Here is a 16,673-nt window from a genome sequence, read left to right on the forward strand (position 1 = left end):
TTAAATCTAATACTGAAATGAAATAGTACTTTTCCAAAGAAAAGTGAAACAATTAAAATGAACTAAAACTAAACTGGAATTGGAAATATAAATACACAGTGAAATAAAAATAAAAACTAGCTAAAATTTCAAAACCAAAATAAGTTGCAGCTTTTAAAACGCAGCTCCCTCCGTTCACAGAAACCATCTTTAGTATTCCACCCACAAAGAAGCACTTGCAGCTCACAGCAGAAAGTGTAATTATCACATCTAACGCCCCTGACCCCTGTGGATTCCAGCACATGAACATTAGCAGTTATTCACATGGGCTTTCCTTCCCACTGTCAGTGTGGCCACTGTGGAGATTTTCTAATCTTCGCTGGAGATGGTCCCTGGGGATGTGCGGCTTGTTGGTATTTTCTTTTTCTGACTTTCCTCATCCTAATCCTCTTCTCCTTCTCCCTTCCTTCTCTTTGTGGTTAGATTAGCAGGCTTAGTGGTAGCCCCTCCAAAATCTATACATGTTACAGGCCTCATTGCCAAAGACACACAAGGGCTTTAAGAAGTGCAGGGATGGATGGGAACTTGAAAAGAGGAATTAGACAAGGTCCAATGCCCAGCACACTGAGCCGAGTCTTCACAAGATATCTCCGCTAATCAGATATAAACTGTTCCAATTGTCTCTGGATATTTTAAGCGAAAGAAAAAGTTATGAAATATGGACCTTGAAATGTTACACTGTATGGAATTAATAAGCTAAGTAAAAGAACATCCCATCTTTAAAAAAAATTACAACTTAAAATTGCAATGTCTAAATGTTTCTAAAATTTGCATGCTCTATTTTGGCCACAACCAAGACATAATGTCTAACCATTGGCATGCTGCCCATACCAACAACTCTCACAGCCATATAACTTTCCCGGTATCTTTTTTTTTTTTTTTTTGTACAATGGAAATATAGTTTATTTAATATGCCAATGTAGCTTCAGATTGACAAACTACTAAGGATGTTTTCCTGGACAATTGTTATCACTATCATTTGTTCCTGTCTTTCAGAATTTGGCCGTAATGTGTAATCCATATCGAAGGGAGTTTCTCATAGTCGCATAACCATAAACAGACACATTTAATGGAAATAAATACCCCCACTGTCACATACAAGTGCCAAATTAATAAAACATCTGTTGAAAATCATTAATTCTCATTTCCATCTCATTGTGTTTTAATTGTGCATGAATGTCTTTAATCATATCACGGACAACCCATGACTGGCACGCACAGAACTCATAGATTTACTCAGAATTTACCCTCCTGTTTACACTCCTGTCAATCATAAAATTCTACAAATGCCTGCTTATGTATTGGTTTCTTAAATATTTTGCCTAATTTCCAAAAAAACCTCAAATGCCAGTTCAGAAGAATCAATGTAAGTTGCTTTAGATAAAAACATCTGCCAAATGAATGAAAATGGAACCAGGTTGGAAAATATAATATGTGGTTTCCCAAGGTATACACAGTTCCCACACTGTACAGTATATAAATTAAGCGAATACAGTACTTAATCATTACATGCTATCCGGTTACTATAGCCACTTTTTCCCCCCATTTGGTAACTGGCCATTAATGTGGAGTCATTGAACTAAAGCCCATTTCGTTAATGACGCTGTCATTGGGGCCCAATGTCTGCATCTTTTACCCTGTGGCGAGACTGGACCCTCTAAACTGCCCCTTTGATGATCGTAATCTGTAATCCATAAAAAAAGACTATTACCGTTCCCTCAATTTCCACTGCTTTTCCCCTCCATTTACTTCCCTGCCGATAACAATGGTCATTACATTCACAAATAGAACAGTGCAGGTGGTTACCGCCAATAATTGAGAGGTTTGGGTAGAATCTGCTTGAGGGAGGAAAGGGCTACACAAAAAGCTAAAGTACTTGACGAGAGACCGAGTTTGACCCAACCTCTATAAAACAGGCCATAAATTGCAATAGTGAATGACTCCACAGACATGGCTTCGACATTAGGGTGAGTGAGCAGCAATACAGGACTTATAGACCGGGCTATTCAGTTAATAACCCTGAACGCTCACAAGCTGATATGATCTGCGGTCCTGTGCCCGACATGGATGATTGCGTAAATACAGCAGATTTGAGGCTTAAAATAGAGTATATGAAAATAAAATAAACAAGACTAATTTTTAAAACCACAGAAAAGGGTAAGAGGAATTATTCACTTACTATAAACATTACACACCCAATAAGCTTCTAGTTCTAGTCTGTCGCTAATCTCTATCTTAACCTATTAAAGTAATTAGCAAAGCAGCGGGAGAGTTGTCCATTTTGATAACTCTCAAAGGAAGAGGGTAATTATCAGGGTTTGAACGTTTTTGCCGGAGGAGAGAGAGAGACAGTTAGACGGTTCCTCTGATGATAGCCAAAAAGTACTGAGACAAAGAGTGTATGATTTTCCACTGACCTGCCAGGCTAACCCACTCACACAAACAGGAGGTAATTCAGTCTTCCCCATACACACTGGGGCGCATGGGGCTTACCTTTGTGTGTGGGATGTCTGTTGGCACAATCTATGTTGCTTCATTGGGCGCCTTTTTTAAAAAGCGGGCACATCGCCCAATGTTGACAAAGCAGGGTATCTCCTGCTGTCTGCTTTTTTCATGTGCACCGAGTGGAAAGAATCAATTATCCCAGCACACAGCTCTCCATTTTAATATCTGACTCCTAATTAGATTGCAGGGCGATATCCCTGATGAAAGAAGATCAGGGTTTTTTAATACACTATCATTCAAAAGTTTGGGGTTAGTACTTCAAAAAAAAAATGTATTAGGCTACTTTTATTCAGCATCAAATTGATCAAAAGTGACAGTAAAGATATTTACAAGGTTAAAAAAGATTTCCATTTCAAATAAATGCTGCTCTTTTGAACTTCCTATTCATCAAAGACCTGAAAAACATGGTTTCCATAAAATTACACACACACACACACACACACACACACACATTATAGCCTACACTAATTAGACAAAAAAAGTTTCTTGTATAATATTATTTAAAAAATGTAATGTATATTTTACATATGAAGCAAAAAAAAAGAGATAAAGTCTGCACACCACGACTCTAAAGGTAACGTTTCAAGCACACAGGCTCTACATCTACATATTTTCTTCTTTTTTTTTTGCTTTGCTTTATTGTTATTTTTCGGTATAGCAACAACTTTGAGCAATTTGCTGGTGATGTGTGTGCTTTTGTTTTAGTGTTTGCCATGTATATTTTTGTGTATGTATATTTAGTTTGTACACTGAAATTAGTAAATTTACTGAAAGTAAATTTCACAAATAGTTGGATTAAACATAAAATTAAGTAGAAAGACTGAAATTGTATTTTCTTGTAAAACTTATTTCAACAATCTTGTTTTATTTACAACAACAATAAAAAAACTTTTTACAGCATATATCATACATTATTATACATTATTTTCTATTTTAATAGATTTAAAAAAATATTGACTCCATTTGACTCTATTAAAAATAAATATTCTCCCATGAGCCACAAGAAACCTTAAAACTAAAACTAAGTCAGCCAGTGCTTACGCCCATTATGTAAACAGCAAGGTTTTATGGGGAGAGAGTTAGAAAGACCAAAGGATTTTATGCAATAATGTGCAAGAATGAAAAACTTCAAGGGCTTGTTGGAAGAAGGAAATTTAAAAAAATATATATATATATATCAACACATACACTATGTCTTTGAAGAGTTCTTTCCCTTTCTTTCAGGTTGCAGTGGCTGTTTTATCTTGCTATGCTGAAGGCAAATTCAAAAAAGAGCCTGAAAGGAGACGAGAGGTGAAGCATACAGACTTTCTTTTGAAGTATATGATCATGCCTCAAACCGAATAGCTGAATATATCTATTTCCTGTATCATCAAGCAAAAAACCTTTTAGTACACAAACAGTAATCCAAGCCTCAAATTCAAACCCACTGATGGACAGCTCCTTTCGATTCTTACAATTCATTAACATGCGGTAAATCTCTAGGGTGTGATCTGTCAATGCTCTACCTCAACACCACAGATGCTGATGTAATTATGTACAGGACTGACTGAAAACGCATTAGTCCTTGGTTTGGTCTTGATTATGTCCAGAGGGCGGGTCTCTCATGAAAACTGCATTACTTATGAAGACATGAGATCACAAGAACCTGAGCTACTGATCTTCCCTGTCTCCCACTGCCTATAGGTGGCTATTAGTGACTCTGGCCAGCAATTTAATATAAATGAGGACTCAAAATAGTATGATGGGCAGAGATGCTCCTGAACGTGGGTTCTTCTGAAGGCTGTGCATCATTACTCAGTGCACAGCTAACTGTGTAATGGGCTGTTTGTTCGACTCACTGCAGGATACATGGCAAGATAAAAACTAATAGGCCCTGTTCTATTTCTGTTCTGGGGCTGCGCAGAAACTAGGCAACAATTCAGTCCCAAATCAGGCTTAAGCACGCTGCCACCCACAACCAATTATAATGAATGTAACACTAAGGAGAAATGCATAAGGGAGGATGAAGTTCTAAATAGTATGCACTTTCTCACACAAACACATAGGACACTGCTTGCTGAACTATAAACAATGTTTTCTGCTACATTTCAGAGTAGATGAAGTGTTGAGGGTTACGCATTACAATTAATTCGAGTTACGTAATCAGATGACTTTTTTCAAGTAACTGGTAATGTAGAGCATTACTTTTCAATTTACAACAAAGTTACTTTTTCAAATAAGTTACTTTGTTTTGCCATTTATTGACTGACACCTCTCCTATGTTGGGTACAAATCGGGAGTAAAGGTGTAGGAAGTTGTGTGTGCTGCTATGTAAACATGATGGTTATTATAGTTCTAGACTAAATGTGAGCATGCATCTCACTCATCTCACTTGCACAAAAGCAGATTCAGTGTTCCTCAAAATGAATAAAAGCAGTGAAAAACAAACTCAGAATATAATGCAAACCTGAATAAATAAATATTAAATAACACAAATATACTTTATGTATTCAATCTCAATTTATTAAGCAATGTCTTTACTGTTGACCTTCGATGACCCAATTTAACCATACTAGTAATAACCAAAAATGACTTGAGATAAACATCACATTTAAGCACAGCTGAAAGGCGTGAATTTTTACGTTTTTCTTAAGAATTTCTAGGCGTGAGACTTTTTTTCACTTTTTGTTATTAAAAAACAAACAAGCATCTAATTTTAACTTCTAAAAACTTGGCTCATCGTCTTATCCATTTCAAAGTCATCCATAGAGCATACATAACTCTTTACAAGAGGTTTAAAATGAAACTTCAATCGACCTATAACTGCCATATCCGTGACATTGTATCATCAGGTACTTTTCTTCACATGTTTTGGGAGTGTCCAGATGTTGTCAACGTATGGACTCATGTAAATTTAGTTTTGTCCTCCTTACTATACAAATTGATTACATATTCAAATGTATTTATTAGAATAAACCCCTTGAGATGCAACATCTCGTTTTCGAGGGGGTCCTAAAATACATCACAACCATCACAAAAGAACAATAATAAAATAACCAAAAGTACAATTATACATTTGTCAATATACAGACAGACAACAAACAAACAACACACAAAGAACCACAAATACATGTCGAATCCAGCTTTATATCTTCTCAATGATGATTCTGACTCCCGTATAAATTCATCACAAAAGAGAATGATGTTTGCTGGTTTTACAGCTGCAAAGAAAACAATAATATAGAACTGGATTACTCCGCACATGTGTGCAAAAACATATTGGATTCATAGCCTCCTCAGAATAGTGACTTGTGAGTGTACAACATCACGAATTAATAAAGCTAAACCTAGTACCATTGATGCATGGCAATGTTTTTCTTCCAACATATTGAATTATATAAAGAACATATAAATTCAATTTATATTGAATTCAAATAAATTCAATTTTTTTTCAGATTGCTAAATTATTTATAATATCTAGGTTGTTCCCCTTTTTCCCTGTCTGTTTGTTTGAATGCATGTTATTTTGTTATATCTAAAAGACAATAAAAATGTAACCCATTACTTTCCATAAAAAGTAACACAAGTTACTTTTTTAGGAAGTAATGCGATATTGTTACGCATTACTCTTAAAAGTATATTTCCTCTACACTGGTTAGATTAACTAAAAGCAATACCTCATGTATTGTTGTGAGCAAATTACTCGGACTTGACAGTGCATTCTGTATATTTTGGCCTTGTATCAAATTACGTTCGCGAAGCACTGGCCCAATAATTGAACTCATATAAACTTGATCGCTTTAACATCTGTGTCTGGGACAGACTATTACTTAGATAACACCTGACATATGTGGGTTTTTTTTTTAATCAGTCATCCAATATGGCTCATTTCAAGTAAACGCTTCCATCAGATATGAATTTTCACATATGCCATTTATCATGATTCACACTTAACAGCTGACACTCGCAGTCATCACTCCACCTTCACACTGTCACACACACATCTGCTATGATGATATCTTGATAAATTCAACTCTCCAACATAACAGCCGAATAGAAATAATAATAAAAATAAATAAATAACTATAATAAAATAAATAAATAAAATAAGACAAATATATTCATCAAAATATTTATTTTTATATTTAAATGATATAAATATTTATATAAAAGAATACTTATATATTTATAGCAGTGAAATACAAATATCAGTATCATTTATAAAATCTGGGGAAAAGGACCAAAACAAGTTTAATGTATAAATGTCAGAAATGTGCACATCACCAACTCATTAGTTCTAATTTATGAGAAATATGTAGTCTATGTAATGGGAGCTTTATCGGTGCTTTCAGTTCTGGTGCAGACTGGCCCTCAGGCCACGTTTGTTTGATTCTGTCTGGTCCAGATCTCTCTCAATCGATTCCAGAAGCCTCTCATTCACCAAATTAACATCTCGACGTGTGCCCAAAAAAGAGCTCCCTAGAGTTAGTGAGTTATTGAGTTAGCCCACTGATTTTTTTATATATATATTTTTTTGTACAGTTATTTTGCCAGGATTTTATACAAATTAAAAACTGATTTGATTATAATTTGCAATACATTATACATAACATTGTTATATGTTACAGAACAGAAATAATATAATAATTCATAAACAATAAAGGCTGTATAGATTTAAGCACAGTGATGCTCACAATCATTTCATGGTCCTATTCAGAATTCAGTCACTGTTTAAATTAGTTCTAGAACGTAATTAAATCAAATTAAATTATCATTTATTTTTATTGTAATACATTTTAGAATTAACACTGTAAAATATCTGCAAGAAAAAGCAAGAAATAAAAAACAATAATAGTGCAGTGTGTAATGCAAAATGCCCTTTATTACATGTACACTTTTGTTTTGTGATTAAACAAGCATTGAAGTTTTATCCTCATTCACAAATAAAGACAAAGGGCCCTATTTTAACGATCTAAGAGCATGATCTAAAGCGCACAGCGCAAGCACACTTAGGGCGTGTCCGAATCCACTTTTGCTAGGTTAACGAGGGGAAAAATGGTCGGCGCGCCCGGTGCATGGTCTAAAAGGGTTGTCCCTATTCTCTTAAAGCTCCAGTCCGTAACTTTTTTAAGTTAAAAAAAATTCAAAATAATTATATTAAAAAAAAACTTATTCTGCCAGTGGTCAAAACTATCTGCTTGCCATAGCTAGATTCAAAACGGTTAGCTTGTAATAATGATTTTAATTCCAGTGGTACTGGTGGGTTTCCGCGGGAAATTCGAGCATGTCTTTGCGTAATTACGTCACACCCGTACACATAAAGAAGGAGTTTCGGCTCCTTCGGCTATACTGCGCGTGACGAGATGTTTAGATGTATAGGATTTTCTCGCAGCACTTTACATAATTAAACTTATGGCATCCAGAAAGATCCAAACAACAATCATCAGTGTCAACTGGAGATTCAGCAGTTATAAAACCCAAAAGACTTCGTACTTCGGATTTAAGGTGGCTAGAGAAAGAGAAAGAAACCGTCTCATGCGAACACAAGGATTTAAACATCGGCGGGGCTTTTGAAAAGTGCGTGAACTCCGTGTTTTGAAGGGGTTCAAAACGGAAGAAGAGACGGCTTTTTTCTGCTGAACAAGTAAGTTAAGACATTTCAATAGTTCAATCGTGTAACAGTACGTTTTCTTAATTCACACAGTTATGGAGTTTCCTTTGTTGTGCCTTTCTCGTTTTGCTATTATGGAGAATATGAATTCTGAACTACACAGGTAACCATAATACACATTAAATTTAACATTAGTCACGCAATGCTGATGTTGTTAACATGAATTTGAGAACAAAGTAGGCTATAATTTGCACGGTTGCTGTAAATCGCGTTGATTAAATCTAACGAAGCTTATCATGTCGAATGCTTTTTCCCTTTTAGTTGGTCAGAACAAAAATGGATGTTACTTACTTGTTCAGAAGACATTTTCTTATGAAAATTCTTATGTTGGTCAAACTTTCAAAAAGTGAATCTGTGATTCTGTATGACAGTATCCACACAGCGCGGTGACTGACAGCAGCACTCGCCTCAAAGCACTGTGTTCATCCGCGCTGTTTCATGCCGATTTACAACCCACGTAAAGATGATAATTCCGCGAATCACTGCAGTTACAGATTTCGAACAGAGAGATGGCGACAAAGAGGAAAAGTTACGGACTGGAGCTTTAATGAGTAATGGGTGTTTTCTGGGCGTAACGTGCAAAAAAATCTCATCTCCAAATTCCATTTACAAGCCAGTTGCGCTCACGCCATGACGGATTCGCTAAAACTGAAAGCATCTCCAGAGAGGAAACGGATCTGCTTGTGCGCGAGGTTAAAGCGCGTAAGCAGACCATCTACGGGACAAGCCAGATTCCACCATATCTTTATGTACACAATAATTATCTTTTAAATTGTAATCCTTTGCTTTGTTAAACAGCGTGGCGGGGGACGTGAAAATTATAACCGTGTCGGGCTGAAACTAGCAAAAAACACTTGCGCTTGGCGCATTGATAGGATGTATGATAGGATCCATAGTGTTCATCTAAAATGACAATTTAATGAATTAAGACAACTGCAACAATATCAAAGACTAAAGTGTAATTTGATTCTACTAAGAAAAAAACCTATACTGGAATACAGATAAACCTGCCATCCAAACTAACTGTCCATACTCAAACATTCAAGTTTCAGGCCACAAAAAGTCTGGTGCATGTGAGAGTAGCCAGCTAATCTGCTTTCTTCAGTGAGTTGGGAAAATCCAATTTCAGAAATCTATAATTCCGTAAAAATTAATAAGAAGCCACAAAGCCTGCTGAGCTCCTGAGGGAGCAAGAGATAGATACGGTGAGCGAGAGACAGCCAGAGAGAGTAATGGGTAGATGTGAGCTGAAGTCTGAGCAGGAACCCATAACTCAGTTTGGAAAACCCTGAGGGCAAGAATAAGGCAAAGAAATTCCATTTTAAAAACGAGCAAAAAGACAAATCTTTACATGTAAAGTATATGAACAATGTTTGTCAAAGCTCAATGAATATTGATCAAATCACTTAGCAGACTCTCTATATTCTCATATATAGATTCTCTGTTTGGCCAGAAGTGCTTCAGATCACTTTTAAGTCACTGTAATTTCCTTTAGTGTGCAGTTCACCATTAGTATGACTGTTACAATTGTCTCCCAGGGTATGAAATCAAACCTGTGCAGCTCATCCCGAATGCCGCAACCCCCCTATTAAACCCAAGCACTTTCACATCACACCGCTATTATGTTCCCTCCACTCCTTCCCTATTCCTGCTAAAATTGACACTAGGACTTAAATCTTTATTAGCCTAGGTGTGTTTTCTTGCCATTTGTTGATCAAAATGGTCTTATTTGTGATGACAACTGACTTTTCAGAGACTTTCTGGATAATAACATCTGCTTAATGCCTTAAAAGGATAGTTAATTTGAAAAGTTTATTTTTTATTTTTATTATGTCTGTTTTTTGTCTATCCAGTGAAAGTCCCGACAATCTATGGACAAAAACAGTTCTTTACATTCTTTACAACCTCTTTTGCGTTCCGCAGAATATAGAAAGTCATATAGGTTTGGAGCGACATGAGTAAATGATGACCTAATTTAATTTCATTTTTGGGTGAATGTAAATGTACAGGGAAAAACTGAAACCAAAACTCTAAAGGCCAATCCAATATACTCATCTCATCTGCGCATTAGTGGTCCAATTACTGTTGTTGTGACAGATGTTAATGTTATATGAGACGAGAGATGGATTCTAGTATTGAATGTTCATGGCTGATGGAAGAGAAGTTTACAGTGGGAGGTGCCTGAGTGATGAGTAATGAGGCATGAGGACCCCAAAACTTTGAGCAGGGTATTCCAACAGCAATGCCATATTGCCAGTGTAAACATTCACCATTTATTTGATTAACAGTAGTCTGGCTACAGGAGTTGTACCCAAATCTTTTAAGCATGCAGTGGTGGAACCGGTTATTAAGAAATCTAATCTGGACCCATCACTTCTTGCAAACTTTAGACCGATCTCTAAACTTTCATTTTTGTCGAAATTACTTGAAAAGGTTGTATTTGAACAGTTAAATGCATTTTTAAATTTAAATGGTATCCATGAAGTGTTCCAGTCTGGTTTTAAGTCTCTTCATAGTACAGAAACTGCATTGCTGAGGGTGTCAAATGATCTATTACTCACTACGGACTCAGGAAATTGCGCGATTTTATTATTACTGGATCTTTCAGCTGCATTTGATACCTTAGACCATGGGATTTTAGTCTCACGTCTGGAAGAATGTGTTGGCATCGAGGGTAATGTGTTGGCTTGGTTTAAGTCGTATTTGTCCGAAAGAACTTTTTCAGTTCGTATTGGAGAATTTGTCTCCTCAACGGCTCCTCTCACATCTGGCGTCCCCCAGGGTTCCATTTTGGGGCCTATGTTGTTCGCCTTATATTTATTGCCCCTGGGTCATATTTTTAGGAAATTTGGAATATCGTTTCATATCTATGCTGATGACACCCAGATTTACCTGCCTCTGAATAGAAAAGACACTTGTACGTTAGCGCCTTTACTGCAGTGTCTTGAGGAAATTAAGGCCTGGATGGCAAAAAATTTCTTATGTTTTAATGAAAACAAAACAGAGGTAATACTCTTTACCCCTGGAGGTACTTATGAATCGCAAAATTTTGATCTAGTTGAGTTGAATCCATTAGTGAAGTCCTATGTCAAAAATTTAGGTTTTACTATGGATTGTGATTTTAAACTGGACAAACAGATTAATTGGTAGTTAAATCGAGTTTTTTCCAGTTGAGACAGCTCACCAAGGTGAAATCATTTCTGTCTTCCAGAGACTTTCAAAAACTCCTCCATATTTTCATTTCATCACGTCTAGATTATTGTAATGGCCTTTACATAGGCATTAGTCAGGCCTCTCTCTCTAGGCTGCAGAGGGTCCAGAATGCTGCAGCTCGCTTGCTGACAGGTACACGAAAGCGAGAACATATTAAACCTATTTTGTCCTCTCTTCACTGGTTACCAGTATCTTTTAGAATTAAATTCAAAATTTTGATGTTTGTATTTAAATCACTTCATGGCCTCGCTCCCAGGTATATGACGGAACTGATTAGGCAGTACGCTCCGTCAAGAGCGCTTAGGTCCGCTGACCATTTGCTTTTAGTAGTCCCGCGTGTGAAACTGAAAACCAGGGGTGAAAGAGCATTTTCAGTGGCTGGACCGAAGTTGTGGAATAGTTTGCCCCTGTTCATTAGGCAGTCTCAAACCATTACTATTTTTAAATCGAATCTTAAAACTTATTATTACAGCTTGGCATTTGACGCCGTGTGAGAGTTCTGTTTTATTCTTTTATTGTTTTATTGTTCTACTGTTTTTTATTTTTTGTATTTTGGTCATGTTGGTTTGATTGCATAAGTATGTTTGTGTACAGCACTTTGCTAAACGCTTGTTGTTTTTAAAAAGTGCTATATAAATAAACTTTGACTTTGACTTAGTGAGGGAAAAAATGCATTTGATCTTGACTAAAATAAAAATAAAAAAGCCTTTTGATTACAAATTCTGATTCTGATCTAAGATTGATGCTCTCCATGTTCTTGGCAGGATGTAATTACAGATCTCCGCTGGACACCTGCCGTATCTTGGCACAGCTCTGTAATAATGCATTCACATCACTCTTTGCCTCAGAGGGCACCGCCAGAGGTGCTGTACTCCAAATCACTCATCAAAGACTTCCAGTCAGCATTAACATTTAAGACGGTGGGCACCGGGCTCAAATTATATTTTAGATTCATATCAGGCCTTGTTTTGCTCTCAGCAGCTCATGAAAATGAGATCTTGTGTCTCACATAGACGTGCTCTGGGCTGGTTCGGATTTGTCTCGTGTCCAGACTCTTTGATAAAAATCACTCGGATGGGATAAACATCCCATCTAATTTTGCCAGATTTTTGAGATAAAAAGCAAATAGATTAATAATAAATGCACAACCTTGTTCACAGCTTTTCATCCGTTCATTTAAATCTTGAACATCTCCTAAGCTTATCTGACCAATAGCAACACCAACTATTGGTGGGGGGGGTTGGGATTATGGTTTTTGAGCAATCATTTTACAATCACGGTTAGATTTAAGGTTCGCTCAGGGGTTGGGGCTTCATGGTTAGATTTATATTTGAAATGTACATACCAACACTGGGTTGAACTTTGCATAAAATCAGCGAAGCTACTCTAAAACATAAATCCGTTATGTGGACTTTCTCCCTAAAACCAACAATATGTCAACTACAGTAGACAAAGCAATCCAAAAATAGGTTTCCAGCTTGTAAATTAGATAAAATCATCACAGGATAAGAGAACCCTATTGAGACCTGGACGTACATATGCAAATGAACCCTAAAAAGCTCCCACTCAGGAATTAGTAAATTGAGATCAAATTCCTTCTTCTTTTTTTTTTTTGTGCTGTCAGACGGAGGTCCCAAATGAGCAGTTTCACTCGGCTCTAAAGTTACTGCTGAACTACTTTAAGAAATCTTTGAAAAAAGAAAGTGTACTGTATGCATTGGAAGCCTCATGTGTGTATACACTGGGGTCCAAAAAGCCTGAGACCACCAATTCTTACATTCAAAATCGATACAAACGCCGTGGCGTAAACTGAACAAGAAATATTTCAGATTCTGCAATATTTCTAGGTCACTAATCAAAGAAGCAAATTTGTGACATTGACCATGTGAACTCATTTGTACAGGTCTGATGCACTAAACGTCATAGGACCTGGTCTACAGCTCTGGTTCAGATGACAGAAGAGGAAAAGGAGGCCAGTTGTTTTGGGGCTGAGCGGAGACAGTGCACAGTAAATAATGTATGACTAAGGCACAGATCTCTCAGCCCCCATCACCTTTTTCATTACCTCATAGCCTCACACAGCGAACACAAGCGCAAGCTCACTGATGCATATTTTACCCAGCGAATCCCCAGCACTCCAAACATTACTTGCCTACTTGACCCAGAGAGCAGCTCTTCATCATCAAAAATGCAGCGTGAGTCATGTAGCAATTTACAGAGGTGACGACACTCTTGTTAAAGTCCTTAAAAGGGCCAAAATCACACACAAACACAGACGTTGTAAGAATCATTTCAAGTCAGACTTGCGAGTATGAGGGACAAATATTCGAGATACGAAAAACCAAGAACTATGGCGACGCCACCAAGAAGAGTCTGAGAAGACTAGAAGAAACAAAGCTAAAAAGCTTTAATAAATGGGAAGAAATCACAACTTTCTGAACCTCTCAATGGCAATGATTTGGGCTTTATAAGACATCGATTTATGAAAAAAAAGAAATATAAAAAGTACTTTCAGATATACATAAAATTGAGGTTCATGCAATGCAGAATTGTGCATATAACAATCTGGAAAGAGTATCAAATTATAATTCGCTTTAACAATAGAGAAATATACCTGTGCATCCACTACTGGCATCAAATCTGACAAGAGGTGATGGTACCAAGCAGTAATTGGGGACAAAGGCACTCACCTCACTGATGCCCACCTCCGAATCCTTCCTGAGGAACAGCGAAACAACAGGAGATGTTAACTCAGGGATATAATGATCCGTCACCTGTTCGGTCCTCGCCAGACCACCTCTGACTCGACTCCCCCTCTGCCAGCTGTACAAGTGGGCTCTCTCATAGCCGGTCCCCTGATATAGACACACAGAGAGGTGAAAGAAAGGAGGCGTGGTTCCATAGCAGATAAATAAAAGAGGGCGGGAGGGAAAGAAGTCCCTTAATCTACAATTCAATATCGTGCACTCCCCTCTCTTATTGTCTCTCTTTCCCTCTCTCACACACTTTACTCTTTCCCTCATGCATATTAACACGTCCCTGTTTTCCCTTATTCTCCCACACACATGGGGGAAACTCTATCACTCTCTCTATCTCTCTTTTGCTCGCCTCAAACTCTGTTTTTCCACTTTTCCTGGGCTCTCTGAGCCGGTATTCATCCGGCAGCAGTGTGACTGAATCAGGGCAGCTCTGGCCATCTGTTGGAGCCTCAGAGCTTCACCTATTCACATGGGTTCTAAAGCTGCGGGTCTGGCAGCGCGGAGAGAAAAGAAGGGGTGGGGATAAGGGATCAATCTTGGAGCAGGAGGGCAGGGGAATGGATCGCTGGGTACAGACTACAGAGAGAGTATTTATTAGGCTGGCAACTATCAGAAGCACTGGAGAGCAGAGTGCTGTTAACAGGGGCACAGACAAACTGCAAAGTTAAGTGCTTCAAGAAACCCCCCCCCCAAAAACGTATGGGACGCAATCAGATGCATACAGATGAATTTCGGAGGATAATTAAATGAATAACACAATTATTTAAATGTTAGTGTATTTAAAATGTATCCAAAGTAATTTTTTTCAACTTAAGGAGTCAGCATTTGCAGTAGTCAAGTAAACTAGAATAGAACAGACTGCTACAACTGAAGTGAAAAAAGACACTTATAGAAAGTATTTAATGGTTTAGTTAAGTTCTCACAGAAGAGGCGTGGCTTCAATAATTAAGCATGAATTAAATTAAATGGATATTGCTAACCTTTTGTTACCATTATAACATTCAATATCTTAAACATTAGCCTACTACAAACTGTGTATAGCATATTGAGAATATAATGTTACTTTTCTATTCTTGTTGGATGATTAAACAACTTTTAGTAAATCCCCAAAAATGCAATGAAGGGGTCATATTTTGGAACTGTAATGTGTGAGACATGGACTGAGCCCTTTTGATTTGGACCCGTAAGAAAGCGCTTAGCAAGAGTGCAAAAGTGCCCGCCCACTTTTTCTGTGGCATTGGTTCCGGTAGTATTTTTCCCATTAATTTCTCCCAAAGGGATTTTTTAAAAGTCATTTAAGAGTTATTAGCCATGAACAAAACCAAACAGCTATGAGGTGATTTCTCAACATTACAAACTTTCATTTGAAGCAAGAAAATTATTTGAAAATCAGACAAGACTATACTTAATGGCATTAATGAGGGAAAGAATACAATCAGCATTGTGAATGACATTATAATTGAATCAAAATTATGGATAAATATACAACTGAGAAATAACTACAACTGGGCACAACTGAGCTTATTTGGCATGATTTACTTGTCTCTGATTGGTGGAGTTTTTTTTTTTTTTTTGGCGAATCATTGATGGAGTGTTTGACCTGGAACTCTGCTGTTAAACATGATTACTTAAAAGAAGTGAAAATAATGTGGGCTGATAGCTGAAACAAAAGCATATACCACCAACTAACAACTTCGTAGCTAAAACAATTTACAAGTTATCATTAACAATCAATTCCCCTAAATTGGAGAAAATGAATGGGATTTTTACTTCCGGAACCCGACTGTTCACTGTAAACACCAATGCTCAAAATAATTAATTTGTTTGAGTAGGGTAAACTTAAATTAAACAAATGACTGACACATTTTAATTGTTTCATTGTTTTGAGTTTTACGAACTTGTTTCTTTTAATTTAGACAAACTTAAATTGAATTGAAACTGGGCTGGGAGTACCATGCTTTGCCATGACACTCGAAAGGGAGAGCACATGCTAAAATTAAGTGTTATATAATATTTTTTGTGCAATATTAATATTAAGTAGGAGATTTAGTGTTTAATGCTTTGCTATGTTAATTTCTGTTTCTGTTATGGTTTTTTGGGGGGTTACCATCATGGTGACGAGTGGAGCATGAGCTTGGTTTGAGAACAGATATACAGTATGTTAAACGTTCTATATTGCCGTACTCTTTCAGCAATTGCTATGCTATGCTGCATTGTATTACCAATTAGCAAGTTAGCATCTACTGAATTAGTTAACCAAGTATTTTTCCCACTGCTAAAAATATTTAAGTTGAGATTATGTGAAAATTTTGTTAAATATAAGAATTAGCTTAACTTAAAGTTAAGAGCAATTAAAATGTTTGAGTACAATGTAGTACTCAATGTTTGATGTTTACAGAACCCCCAAGCAGCCACCCATAACACTTTCCCAAATACATAACAGAATAAAGAACACTCAGAACACCTTAGCAACTGTATAGCAATGCCCTGGCAACCGCCCAACA

General features: G+C 36.9%; 1 protein-coding gene across 1 annotated transcript in view; it reads right to left on the bottom strand.

Moving 5' to 3' along the window:
• Window positions 1-14,833, bottom strand: part of sulf2a (sulfatase 2a) — a 52,793-nt gene extending 37,960 nt beyond the window's left edge. The window contains exon 1 of the mRNA XM_056251524.1: window positions 14,101-14,833. The gene's annotated coding sequence lies outside the window, so the exon portion shown is untranslated. The remainder of the gene's footprint in view (window positions 1-14,100) is intronic.
• Between the last annotated feature and the right edge of the window lie 1,840 nt (window positions 14,834-16,673).

Source organism: Rhinichthys klamathensis, unplaced genomic scaffold (assembly GCF_029890125.1).
Source record: "Rhinichthys klamathensis goyatoka isolate OS25496 unplaced genomic scaffold, OSU_Roscu_1.1 h1tg000082l_1, whole genome shotgun sequence".
NCBI lineage: Eukaryota > Metazoa > Chordata > Actinopteri > Cypriniformes > Leuciscidae > Rhinichthys > Rhinichthys klamathensis.